Source organism: Mus pahari, chromosome 18 (assembly GCF_900095145.1).
Source record: "Mus pahari chromosome 18, PAHARI_EIJ_v1.1, whole genome shotgun sequence".
In the NCBI taxonomy this organism is placed as follows: Eukaryota; Metazoa; Chordata; class Mammalia; order Rodentia; family Muridae; genus Mus; species Mus pahari.
This window is the reverse complement of record NC_034607.1, coordinates 27846614-27861521: the sequence shown is the minus strand read 5'-3', so window position 1 is coordinate 27861521 and position 14908 is coordinate 27846614.

Below are 14908 nucleotides of genomic sequence, written 5' to 3'. Positions count from 1 at the left end.
CTGATCTTATTTCACTGATGTTAGTTTCACATTTGTATCAATTTAGCTTCAAAGTTGTTCTCGATGTTATTAATCTATTTTTTATTATTTGTCTGTACATTTGTTCATTTTCCAGTCTTTGGGGATAGTAACAATGGTTTGCTACTTAATAGAAAGTACTATTTTACATATTACTTGTTAAAAAAACTAATTTAACTTTTATTATACATTCTTCTCTGAAAATTTAGATCCAAAATCATATTTTGTCTATATTAAGTAATATTTAGATGATTTCTTTGGGGGCTTCTAAAGTATGTGAAAGCAATGTATCGAAACATTCTGCATTTATGCAAGTACACATTTATAGTAACAACTTCTCTGTTTAAATTAGCATATAATAATTGCATTATCTCTTGCAAATCATAGCTCTTCTGTATCTAGTGATAAAATCACTGTAAAAAGTTCTTTGAGACATCAATCATCTGGACTTTAAAATGTTTTCATCCCTTTTACTTTGTACTCTCATATTTCTACAAAAACCTCACAAGTTTTGCACTCAATTACTGCAGTAATAATAATGAAAAATCACATAAGTATATATTGTTATTCAACAGAATATTAATCATATATCTTTGAAAATTTATTATTTTTATACTTGAAGGGAGGAGTAAAGAATAATACACATAATTGCACTTATATATTCCTATGCCACAATTTTCCTTTGGTTGAGTCATTTACATTTGTCCAATTACAGAAAGGAGTGAGCCAAACATTAGGATAATTGTAATGTGTTTGCCTGAATTATGACATTGGGTTTGTGTGTGTGTAAGGGGCGTGTTGCAAAGAAGATAGATATATTTCATTGAATAGATGAAAATCCTTGGTATGGCATGTATTGATATTTCAAAGACTTTCTAAGTAAGTTCATATAATCTCACTTAGCTGGAATTTATCATATAAATCAACACATAGAAAATGCTTTAAGTATGTGGTAATATTTATAATTGAGAGACTAATCCAATAGTCTTGCAAGTTTGACAGGCACATGTTGAGAATCTGACTCTTTCTAATCTTCCCATTATAAGGAAGAACTAAAATCCTTAATTAATACAGAGCTTAAATCATAATAAAAGTCCTATATTTGTAGTTAGTTTGTATTCTATGTAGGAAGCAAGTGAAGATAAATGTAAGAGTAAAAAATAGTGAAAGTGTATCAAACTTGATTTGAGTTGTCTACTTACATATGCAGTAACTGTGGGCCTAAATCCCAACTTTGCCATGTTTCTTAGTTTAAAATTTGAGTCTGTAAAGTGCTTATGATTGTATAGATATATAAATTGCAAACACCAATCTTTTAAATGTCAAGGAGGAAATGGGTACTTCTTAAATGAGACAACATTCTTTTCTCACAATTTTTAATATGAAGCGAAAGCCTTGGATTAATATAAATATTTTATATTTGTCTTCATGCACATAGTAGTTAGTTATCAAGACTGATAACTTTCTCTTGTATATATGTCTTAAACACAACTATTCTTTTACCACTGGACTCACACTTATAAACTTTTGCCAGTTTTACTTAGATTCTTTATTCAAGAAGAGCAAACACTAAGTATCATTTTAAATGAAATTACAAGAAAACCTACTTTCCAGGATTGTATAAAAAGAAATAAATTCAAAGAATTATTTCTAAATATCTGAAGCTTAAGATAAATTGTAGGAGCTCAATTAAAATACTTGAAATCATAACCAGTCATTTAACATCAATACTTAAATGAATTACTCCAACAAATTTGACACACCTAAGATTCATTGATAGATGAACTACCTAAATAATAACGTTGGAGACTTGAGTTTCAGAGACAATATTTGTTAAAAAAAAAAAAAATTGGACCATTGAAGATTATTGGACATTTGATTTAGTTTCAAATTTTTTATCTAAAACAAATGGGCATAATATTCTAAATCACAGGACAGAATAATGTGGCAATGATTTATATATAAAAACTATACTTTTGAATTCATTTTCCTCCTGTCTACTAAATAAGAGCTTCAAGGCTTAAGCTTGTCTGTTCCTTCCACCCTACGGCTCAGTCTCTGCGATGCACTCTCAGCCTTTGTCACAAAGGATTCTGGAGATCCCAGAACTAGGAGATGCTTAGAATTGCTTAATGTTTCCAGGAACGAGAGAACTCTGACGACCAGCTCAACCTCACTGATGCATGAGGTGCTTTGCTGCTGTCACTATGTAGGCGTTGACAGTGATTCTTGGTTGTGCTTGCATCAAAACACTTTTATATATTCCTTGCTGATCTTTTCACAGGTATTTATAACACTGTTTAATTACTACCACATTTATGAAGTGAAAACAAATCTATGTAAAAGAAATAGCATGTTAGCTTAATAATCACCATATAATAGGGATTCTCCTTCATTCAGTTTTGACTTTGGATTGTAGATTCATTTGTTTTTTTGTTTTTTTTTTCGGTGACAAATATGAAACCAGGAACTTGGACATAGATAGAAAAGTGTTTTATGACTTAGCTGTACCCTTCCAAGCGATCATAGATTTACAGTACTTATTATTAATTTCCTATGTATTTTTTTGTCTAGATTACAGTATAACAAGAACTGGTCTCTTAATATATATATTGATTTTGGGAGGAGGAATGAATTAGATGGATGGGTTGGTGTTTGCTAGGTATATATAGCTGTGCTTTGAATAAAAGCTGCCCTAAGCTGGCTCCAGCGGATAGCTCTTTTCCATGTCCTATAGGCATTTTGATTGATTTTTACAATTCATGGTTTCTTTAAACTTGCCCGAACACAATTCTTTCTCTGCACACATCAAAGAACACAGACTGTATTTCATTATCTCAATTGATTGTTTTAACTTCTAATCTTCATGGAAGCACTCCAATCACTTTTTTGACCCCTTTAGACTTTCACTTTGTTAGTTCAAACCTTTGCTCTTTTTTTCGTCCAATACCAAAATGTTACAAGTACTAAATTTAAAGATTGCAGAACATGCACATATAGAATTTCTTTCTTTACATATTTTGCCTCTGGGTTTTCTTCTGGTGTTTCTCCCTGGATAAGGCCTTTATACTCTAAAAATGGTATGTTTGCCATTCTTAAAGGAAATTTATGTTAAATAGCAAGCATGCAATAACCATAATGCTTTTGAAATACCCATTAAAGAACTGAGTTTTAGAAGTAGGCTTGACATATCCTCCCTATACCACTTGTGATCTAACAGGTAAAGGAAAATATAAAAATTTTTCTTGCCCTATAAGGAAAAAATAGGCATTTTGTGGTAAAGACTACTTTCCATATATTTTAATAGCTTCAGATTTCGATAAAGGTTTAACAAGTTTACAATTGATTGATAAGCTCTTTGCCCAAATTAGCCAAATGCAAACATTTTGCAAAGTGATATTTGCTAGATCACTCTCTTGATAAATACATGTGATCTATTTATCTACCAGCTATCTATTATCTATGTATATATATATTATTTGTGTGCTATGCAAATTCTAAATATGTTTAATACACACAAACACACACACACACATATATCTATATGCTCTGAATATTTGAGGATAGTGCTCTGAAATGATACTGTTTTCTATTTGACTATTAAGTAACATAATGTTTGTTAAAATGTATCATTTTTAGCAATGTTAGTAAAATTTACAAAATTAAAACTTTAGCACAAAATTCTATTTAATTATCAACATATATATTCATATATCTGTGTATATATATGTTTATATGTATTCATATGCATGTAGCTTAGTCTTATAACTTTAATTACATGAAATTTTATCTATTTCATAATGTAAAAAATAATTCCTATAGCTGAAATTTTAATTCAGAAATCTTAATTCAATTTTGATATAATTTAAAATATATTTTATTATTGACTAATATTAACAAAATTCATCTAAGTGTGTTTTTAGTGTAATTTTACTTTCCTTAAAAAATAAACTTTCTGTTTGTTCAAGAAGACATTTGAAACATTTAAAATGTATAAATATAAAAATAGTTCTTTATATATTTCAAGATGTAGTTGAGATAGAGTTCGGGATTTTTATCTTTTACAATAGAACATATGGTTACAATTTACTTGGTGTTACAAAATAAAGATATTTTTGCCACATAGGTCTGTGTTCTATTTGTCCATACTTGCAAATGATGAAACAATTATCTTTTCTTCCTTTTTAGAATAACACCAATTCTCTGCTTTCCTGTACAACCCTGAACAGCATCTCTCACATAAGCAAGACTGTTTGAATTTCTTGAAAAATAATAAAAGGGCTCAAATCAAAAGGAAAATATTGCTTAGAAATTTCTCACGTATTTTACCTTATTTTTAGAATGCAAGAAATGGTATTTAGAAATATTTTCAGTAATATACACGTTTTATGATATTGTGGTACATGCTATATTAATGAGTTTATCAATAGGAATGAGGTAACAAAAGCTCATGTATGTGTGCCTTTAATAAAATCCACCATTTCAGTGGAAATATTATTGACTCAAAAGAAAATTATCCAGCAGCTTTAAGCTTCGTAAAAGAATTATTTTACATGCTTCATTCATTCATGCTTTCCTTTGTTTGTTCAGTCAATAACACCATTCAGTATGAACTCACTGCAAATATCAGAATCTGCCTTATCCACTATGGGAAAAATAACAGTGATCATAGACTATATATCTCTGCACTCATGTAGCAAAACTTTTAAAGGAGAACTCTGATATATATATATATATATATATATATATATATATATATATATATATATAATTGATTTATACATTATTATAATTTATCTATTTATACATAATATATTTTATTTATTGATTTGCATATACTATATAATTTATTGATTCATATATATGTTTGATTAAAAATATATATATATATATATTATATAAGTGTTTGTGTGTGTGTGTATGTAAAATATTTCTGCAGGTAATCCTTTGGTTTCTATACTGATTTAATATCCTGTGCAAAATCAGAGTTTGACTGTTAAACAGTTTTGGCTAACCTGAAGAAAGATTTCCAGATAACCTTCCAGAATTAGAGATATATGTGTTCATAAAAAAATGTAGATTCTCCTGTTTTATCTATGAGAGATACTTCTCTATATCCTAGATTTGTTTGTCCTTTCTCTTAATAACTATATAAGTCTATATCATAGGGTAGGTAGATTTGATGGCAGCAACTATCAAATCTGAAAGGTTCCTAGCTTTAGAATTTATTTCTGGTACACCCCACAGAAAATGGAAATTGATGTCTGATCCACATCAAGTTATCCCTAAGAGCTCAAAGCAGGGAATTCATATATAAAGCTACATGAGTACTTTTCCTAATATGTTCTTTACTTTGCTTTTAAATGTAAAACCTAAAACTTTCAATAGTTGTGTACATATAAAAAGAAAGTGTCCAAAAATATGTATGGTAAAATAAAAGAGACTTTATTAATAAAGAAGTAAGAAAGTCATGTTTGCGTAAGGCTGTGATTAAAGGCAAGATTTGATGATAGGATTTTGGCATTAATTCAATTTAATTGTTTTGGTACCTGGGAAAGAATGTGAAGAATTCAGAGAACAGAAGGTAATGACAAGAGTGTGATTATGAGATGGAGACTAGCAAAAGCCAGAGGATGGGGATGTAGAAGACAACTTATTGACTAAATAGTTACAGTCTGAAAAGAAGTGCATCAAGCAGGACAGAGTGATAAGAAAGATGTAAATATTAAGATAAGATTAACTGCTGTGAATTCCTTCAAAAACAGCTCTTCAAAGGTTCTTACAGCAAAGACTGCTATTCCACATGACCATGCCCTCTGATGGGGGAAATTTTTTAATCCACTCTTTTGAAATGGTCAAAATGAGGTCAGTTGTTGGGGGACCAAAATCCACTTTATTGGAAATCATAGAAATTAGTAGAAATACTGGATTAGTAACTTCAGTATGTTTTGAATGTGAAATTGTAGAGAATTAGAATATTAAAGTAGAATTAAGAGTTATTGAATTAATAGTGGTATTCCTTAAAATTTTCTTTATGATATCCAATTTATCTTTAATGTTTTCTCACTATCATTTTGAATATAGGTATGTGCACATGAGCACAGATGCCTATTGAGGCAAACATATTGAATTGGAAACCTTCCTGATATTATCATGTGGGGTTGTAAGCCAAGTTAGTATCCAAACTCTTGTTCCTTGCAAGAGCAGTGTAAGCTCTTAACTTTTGAGCCATGTCTCTAACTTCTATGTAACTTCAAAAAAATATTTTTCTAGGCCAAATTCTGGTGTTACATTATTTTTTATTTTATAAAATGCTATAGCATCTATTTATGATGAATACAGGCTCCACTATTAACACCCTTACTAAGAGTTAATTTGACTATGACATGGATATCAAGAATGTTTTGAAAATCAACTTAGACAATCTAAAATGAAACACTACAGTCCGTATTCTCAATAAAACCTTTAAAACACTGATTGGATTTTTATTGAACTAATTGGGTATATTAAGTTAAGTGTTTAGTAGCCCAAGTTGAATCACAGAAAGCCGCATTAGCAATTGTAGGATCCATTCGCTTATACTCATTAGGTTCTTAGTTATTCATTTCCATGCCTTGTTCTTCCTGTACTGTAAGTCATCACATTAATTTCATTCTCCTTTTGTCTCAAATCAGGATCAGCTCTGAACCCAGTGGCATCACACCTAAGCATCAGCAACCTGCACATGTTGCTAAGGCAACTGCCACCATATTCCCAGAATCCACTTGGCTCACCTCTCTCTCTTCTACCCCTTCTTACTTGCTGCCACCTTGGCCCTTTCTCCTATGATAAACCCCATGTGGAACTCTTTGGCCTGATGTGGTCTGTCCAGAGCTGTGCTTCTAACACAACATGAAATGCTACCTGATGGAACAAGAAGCTGTTGTGAAATGTCTTTGTGTTAGTATTTAGGGCTTCACATACAAAATACATGAGGATTTTCTTAAAGAAAATAAAGTGAACACATTCCATTTTTTTTATGTTTTATATTATCTGAGGGAAACTCACAAAACATTCCTAGGAAACCATCTATTATTTGGGCAGAGGAGTTTGTGGTTAATACTGGAAGAAGAGATCGGGTAGACATGGAAAAATACAAAATAAAATTCTGCATTCTCAGTTTCATATTGATTACAGGAGACCAATGATATTTGTGTATTAAGGGAGTATTCTTCCTATGTACATATTTCTACACAGCTTTTAAAATTGTATTGTATCTGCAGTTCAGATTTAAATGACAGCTATAATTTATCTAACAAATCTAATCTGGGAAAGCAAGGGGAAATATATCAATATTTCACTCCTTCCTCTTCATCTTCTTCCTCCTCTTCCTCCTCCTCTCCCCCTTCCTCCCCTCCCCCTCCTCCTTTTCCTCCTTCCTCTCTTCTTCCTTCTCCTCCTCCTCCCCTTCTCCTCCCCCTCCTCTCTTTTCTGAGTCGTTTTCTCTGAATTACTTGCACATGTCTTACTCATATGGTCTTAACAAGGCTTTCTTATTGGTTAGCTCAGCAAAATGTGTGCATATACACAATACACAAACACAGCATATAACCAAAGAGATAACATTTATTGACTTCATCACCACCGAAGAAGAAACATCAAAATAAGTATCACCAGCATGACATTTCTTCTTTTGAGTGATTGGTCAGGGTCATCCAAGAGATTCCCAGTATATTATAGGGTATTGTCATTATTCTCTTTTGCCCCTAGAAGTTGAAATTAAAACACTGCTTATAAGGAAAACATGCCATTCAGACTCAATCTCTACTGTCCCTGAGCTGGAACTTACCCAAAAACCCTCTCTATGAAGATTTGTTTAGTTGTTACCATAAATCACCATAAAAGCTTCCAAATAATGGAAGTAAATAAAAGTCATACCCACCTAGAATGTCAATGAACCACAGCAATGACCAGCTTGACAAGATGACAGTACAGGTGCAATAGTGGCACACATACATTGGTGATAACCAACAGCTCTCTAATTAGACTTAAGATGTAGTCAAAAAGGAACATCATGCCTGTACTAGAAACCTAGTCAAGTACTCAGTCCTAATAAAATCATGGATTCTTGAAGAATAATCTATAACTTGAACTTTTCTAAAGCAGCACAATTCCTAGTAACATCATAAACTCCTTTTCTTATATTCACAGGTAAGTGTAGTCTTCACACAACATGAAGAACTCTCTGTCTTGGAAACAGATAGAGAAAATTACAGGAAACACACCCAGTCAAAACACAGAGCTTTGGAGTCTGGTTCCAGTGGATATACCTGTAATACTGCTTTCAAACCTATGACACTGGGATCATTGTAGAAATGTGGGATCAGATATTAAAAAGCCAAAAGATAACTGAGGTTGGTGTCAGAATGTGTCTCCTGGGAACAACAGAAGCACTTCACAAAATGGGGCAGCAACATGGCCACGTAATCACAAGATGAATGAGAATAGCAATGAACAATGAATTAAATATTCCCATGTATAGGAGAAAGCCCCTTAGGGTAATCAAAACTCACATATTCTGGTTTTTGTTCCTAAACTCAAAAAACTACAGGCAACTAAGGAATTCTGGAAGTAAGAAAAGTATTCCTACCCAAATAATAGTACACCAAATGCTTAAACAAATTGCCTTAAAAATACACACAGCCAAGAACCATTGCAAGACTAAATAGAAATATTTAGGAATATGATGAGAACGGGGGTTTGGATTATTGTTACCTGGTACTATAGATAGTTGTGAATTGCCTTGTGGGTCTGGGATTTGAATGTGACCCTATGGAAGAACAGCAAGCACTTTTAAGCACGGAGACATCTACCAGCCCATCCAATATGTGTGTTTGATTAATTTTTAATTCACCTTTTTAAGAAAGTGTTTCCTGTAGTTAAGGTTAGTTCTGGCTCATTTTGTAGGTGAGGGTGATTCTGTGATCCTCTTATCTTTATCTTTTAAGTGCTGGGATCACAGGCCTGAATCACCAGGCTGCATTTCTGTGGTGTGATGGATAAAACCCAGGGCTCTGTGGTTGTCAGACAGGTACTCTATTCAAAAATCAGCCTCCCCATCTTTAAATTCACTTTCAATTGATTAACTCTCTGTAGCTATTTTTATAAATGGGACGGTTTACTCAAATTTTCTCCCTCTGTTGTGAGCCAATGGAGGCACAACTATTATTCTGATTTTTGTTCTAGAAAATTTAACTGACATCTACAGGCATGTATCTATATATGATTCTACAACTGGAAGAAGTGAACTTTATTTTTTTTTTCTTTCCATTTATTAAGACACATTCCTTTCCCTCCATAACTATACTAGCTATGATTTCCAATATTCTGCTGAATAAATTTCAATGTCAGCATCCTTGCATTGTTCCTAAACTCTGAAGAACTTCCAGATTCTGCAACTGAGTATGATTTTGCTCTGAGTTGTCAGCTGCGACATCATGACAATTGCTATTCTTTTTACACTTAATCATTTGAGCTTACAAAAAAAAAAAAAAATCGTGAACAATTTTGTCATTAGTTTCTTTCACTCAATATATAATCTTTATTTTTCATTCCATTAATGTAATAGATTATATATACCTAATCAGTATAAGGAACCATTTTTACAAATCATGGGCAAATTCCTTTAGGTTCTTTGCATTTTAGGTGCGGATAACATCTCGCTGAAAAAATTTGAGTTTAAGTTTATCAGCTATACTAGTGTATGGTTTTTCCTGTGTATTGCTTTTCTCTAGGTTGGTTTTTATTGTGTATCACCGACACTATAAAATTAAAATCAAAGTCCTCTCACCATTTTTTGTGGGAAAGTTTAAAAGCATTGCTATTAATTCTCCTTTAGATGCTCACTCTAAGTTAACAATGAAGCCATGAGAGCCACAGTTTTTCATTATTGGTGACATTTTATTGCATTCAATCTCTATCTATTATTGTTCATACAAGACTTTCTATTACTTTGTGATTCAATAGGTTGTAGGTGCATGCTTATAAAAATATATCAATTTTCTTCTTGCTTGTTCAATTTATTTGTGTTCAATTGTTTATGCTGATCTCTGGGGCTCTTCCTTCTCCTCAATGGTTTGGAGCACACATTTCATTTGCTTTCCACAATACATATGTTTTGTGCTGGGGTTTCATAAATCACATAGTTTCTCCTTATTCTGTTTCAAGATTTTTCAACTCAGACTGGATAATTCCAGTGACCCATCCTTGAGGTCAGTGATTCTCTCTTCTGCTTGATCAATTCTGCTTTTGAAGGACTTCAGCATATTTTGAAAATGTCTGTAACTGTATTTTCAGCTCGAAAATTTAACTTTTCTTTATGAATTCTATACATTCTTGTTCATGAATTATTTTCCTCACATTGTTGCATTCACTGTTCATTTTCTCATTTTCCTTGGTGATCTTTCTGTGTCCAGTCTTTGTGAATGCTTCAAATAAAGCAGAAATCTTTGTTTTGTGGTTCTGGTGGAGAAAAAGGATTGCATTTTTTTTGACAACACTGTATTTTCTTCCCTTGATTTTACCTTTCCCTTTACTTCTTTCAGTCTTTCTTATTAATTCTTCATTTTTTCTATTTTCTCTTTTTTGGTCCATAATTCCTTGGATTACTCTTTCTGCACTTGAAGTGTTAATCAAAAAATCATTTTAGTTATGAATGAAATGAAACCCAAAACAACAGTCTTTCCTTGCAGTTTGGGATTTCTTTTTTCCCTTTCACACTTATTAGTGAATAGAGTCACAATAACACCTACTCCCACAATCCTTTTCAAAGACAATCATAAGAGTGTATGCCACTTTTTGCTTTCACTGAACCTTCGGGGCCTCTAAAGACTGATTTATTTTGCTAGGGTCTTTCTGAAAATACTGAAGCTGTATGTCTTTTCTAGTCTTATCAAGCAAGTTGCCTCTGTGTGCTCATGAGCTAGTTTTGAGTTATTGTTTCTTCCTTCTGGCATTGAAAATGGGGCTCACAAATGGGTGGAGTACATTGTTCAAAGATCTTATAATGGGCCTGTAGGCTAGTCCATGAATCTGAAGATAATACCATCCATTATAATTGAGGTATATTTCTTAAGAGCAACACATATAATACATACTCAATATTGAGATATGTAACCATTTTTTGCAGTCTGCAAGATAGTTCTATCTTCCAAACTGCCAGTTCATGCTAATGTATAAGTAATTATGTATTCCTGTAATGTGAGACAAATATTAGTTTATTAGTCATCATCCTATACACATCCTGAATGCTCAGATGTTAACTCTGGATACTCAACTGTGTTTTCATGGAGACGATTTCTAGTTATATATATATATATATATATATATATATATATATATATATATATATATATTTGACTATGTTTCCAACCACATATTAGAACTTCAACTCCTGGATACCTAGAGACTCACAAAAAAATAACCAGTGCATGCTGCCAGTATTAAAGACAATAATTAGATGACAGGGGGGCGGGGAGGCCTTCTCCATCTATTTTCATAAGACATTGTTCAATTACATTAAAGGATAACACAATTCTTTATAGGAAAGATCATTTCTGGAACAAAATACCCATTGGAGTAAATACAAAGTCTGGAGCAGAAACTGAAGGGAAGGTTATCCAGTGACTCTCCCACCTGGGGATTCATCCCATATACAGTTACCAAACTCAGACACTATTGTGGATGTCAACAAGTGCTTACTGACAGTAGCCTGATACAGCTGTCTCCTGAGAGGCTCTGCCAGTGCCTAACAAATACAGAACTGGATGTTCACAGTCATCCATTGGATGGAGCACAAGGTCCCAATGGAGGAGGTACAGAAAGTACCCAAGGAGCTGAAAGTTTTTGTAGCCCCAAAGGAGGAGCAACAATATGAATCAACCAGTACCAAGAGAGTTCTCAGGGACTAAACCACCAACTAAAGAGTACATAAGGAGGGACTCAAGACTTCAGCTGCATATGGAGCAGAGGATGGCCTTGTGGGACATAATTAATTAATGGCCTTGTGAAAGCTCAATTGCCCAGTGTAGGGGAATGCCAGGACAGGGAAGTGGAAGTGGGTGGATTAGTGAGAATGGGGAGGCGGGATGGGATAGAGTGGTTTTTGGAGGGGAAATGAGGAAAGGGGATAAAATTTGAAGTGTAAACAAAGAAAACATCTAAAAAAAAAAAATAAAAAAGACCATGTAATCTTTGGTTGCACTTGAATTCTGTGAAGTTCCTTACAGTTATGTCTTTTTCTCATTTACATTCTTGCAATATATTACAATATATATTATGTACAATATATTATAAATAACTTGTATATATTTTTAAATGTATTGTTTTAATATATATAAAATCGGCCATTTTAAAACCTAACTTTGACATCCCATAAAAACAGATTACATATATACATTTTATCTCAAATTTTTATTTAAACCAATTTTCTTATTTTTGATAATTCACCAAAAATACTTCAGCATGTGTGTTTTCATTACTTGTGTGCTAACAAAACATCATGGCTGTTTTTGAAATTGAAAATTTGACTTATCTCCTTCACATTGGCGCCAGTGCCAGGCCTCCCTGGGCCCAAATAAGATGGACAGGCCCACTGTCCCCAAAGTACTCTCCACCCCACAGGCACCCTAGCATGTCCAGGATCTTAGAATCACTGGTGTGTGGAACATAACATCTGTTCCAACAGAACCAGGGGTTCCTGGGGCCAGCTGGAGCACAGACACAAAATTCCTGACCTACCAGTGGCTCGAGTCCCTTCTGGTCAGCACCAGTGCCAAGCCACCTTGGGCCCGAACTCAGTAGATAGCCCCAGAGGAGGTACCATGTCCAGGTGCTCTAATATGACCAGGATCTTTGGATCCCAGGCTCCCAGGCTCCCAGGTTCCCAGGAGCTTGGTCATACCAGGATCTCAAGGTCTTAGTGGAAACTTGACTACTAAGAACTCTGTTGCACCCAGAATCACAGCATCACAGGATCCCAGAATCACCAGATCACAAAGAAAGCTGAACTCTGAGAAGTTCTGACTCAGTTGGGATTAAAGGAAGGACATGTTACAATCAGATATATCAAGGGCAGGGAGCACTTGAGATAATCTGATGTCAGGAGGCAAGCATAAGAACAGAAGCAACAGAAAACAAGGTAACTTGACATCATCAGAACCCAACTCTCCCATCATAGGAAGTCCTGGATAAATCATCACAGCAGAAGCAACATATGGATCTAAAGTCACTTTTCCTGATGATGATGGAGAAAAATAAGAAAGACATAAATAACTCCCTTAAAGAAATACAGGAGAACACATCCAAACAGGTAAAAAAATTGAACAAAATCATTCAGGATCTAAAAATGGAAGTAGAAACAGTAAATCACAAAGGGGGACAACTCTGGACATTGAAAACCTAGGAAAGACATCAGGAGGCATAGATGCAAGCATAACAAACAGACAAAAGATAGAAGAGAGAATCTCAGGTGCAGAAGATACCATAGAAAACATTGACACAACAATCAAAGAAAATGTAAAATGCAAAAGGATACTAACCCAAAACATCCAGGAAATCCAGGACACAATGAGAAGAGCAAACCTAAGGGTAATATGAATAGAAGAGAGTGAAGATTCCCAAATTTGGGCCAGTAAATATCTTCAATAAAATTATAGAAGAAAACTTCCTCAACCTAAAGAAAGAGATGCCCATAAACATATAAGAAGCCTACAGAACTCCAAATAACTTGGGCCAGAAAAGAAATTCCTCCTGTCACATAATAATCAAAACACCAAATGCACAAACCAAACAAAGGCTATTAGAAGCAGTAAAAAGAAAGTGCCAAGTAACATATAAAGGCAGACCTATCAGAATTACATCTAACTTCTCCCCAGAGACTATGAAACTCAGAACATCTTGGACACTTGTCATATAGACCCTAAGGGAGCACAAATGCCAGCCCAGGCTACTATACCCAACAAAATTCACAATTAACATAGATGGAGAAACCAAGGTACTCCATGACAAAACAAAATTTACATAATATCTTTCTACAAATCCAGGCATTCAAACGATATTAAAAGGAAAACTCCAACACAAGGAGGGAAACTGTGCCCTAGAAAAAGCAAGAAAGTAATCTTTTAACAAACCTAAAAGAAGATAGCCACATGAAGAAAATTCCACATCTAACAGATAAAATAAAAGACTACACAATGACTTTTCCTTAATATCTCTTAATATCAATGGACTCAATTCCTCAATAAAAAGACATAGACTTACAGACTGGTTACATAAACAGGACCCAACATTTTGCTGCATACAGGAAACCAACCTCAGTGACAAAGACAGACACAACCTCAGAGTAAAAGGCTAGAAATCAATTTTCTAAGCAAGTGGTCCGAAGAAACAAGCTGGAGTAGCCATTCTATATATCGAATAAAGAGGACCTAATTCCAATACTCCTCAAAATATTCCACAAAATAAAAACAGAAGGAACTCTACCCAATTTGTTCTATGAATACACAATTACTCTGACATCTAAATCCCAACAAAAAAAGCAAACTTCAGACCAATTTCCCTTATGAATATCGATACAAAAATACTTAATAAATTTCTCCCAAACTGAATCCCAGAACACATCAAAATGATCATCCATCATGATCAAGTAGGCTTCATCCCAGGGATGCAGGGATGGGTTAATATACGGAAATCCATCAACATAATCCACTATATAATCAAACTCAAAGACAAAACCCACATGACCTCTCATTAGATGCTTATAAACCATTTGACAAAATTCAACACCCATTCATGAGAAAAGACTTTGAAAGGTCAGGAATTCCAGGCCCATATCTAAACATAATAAAAGCAA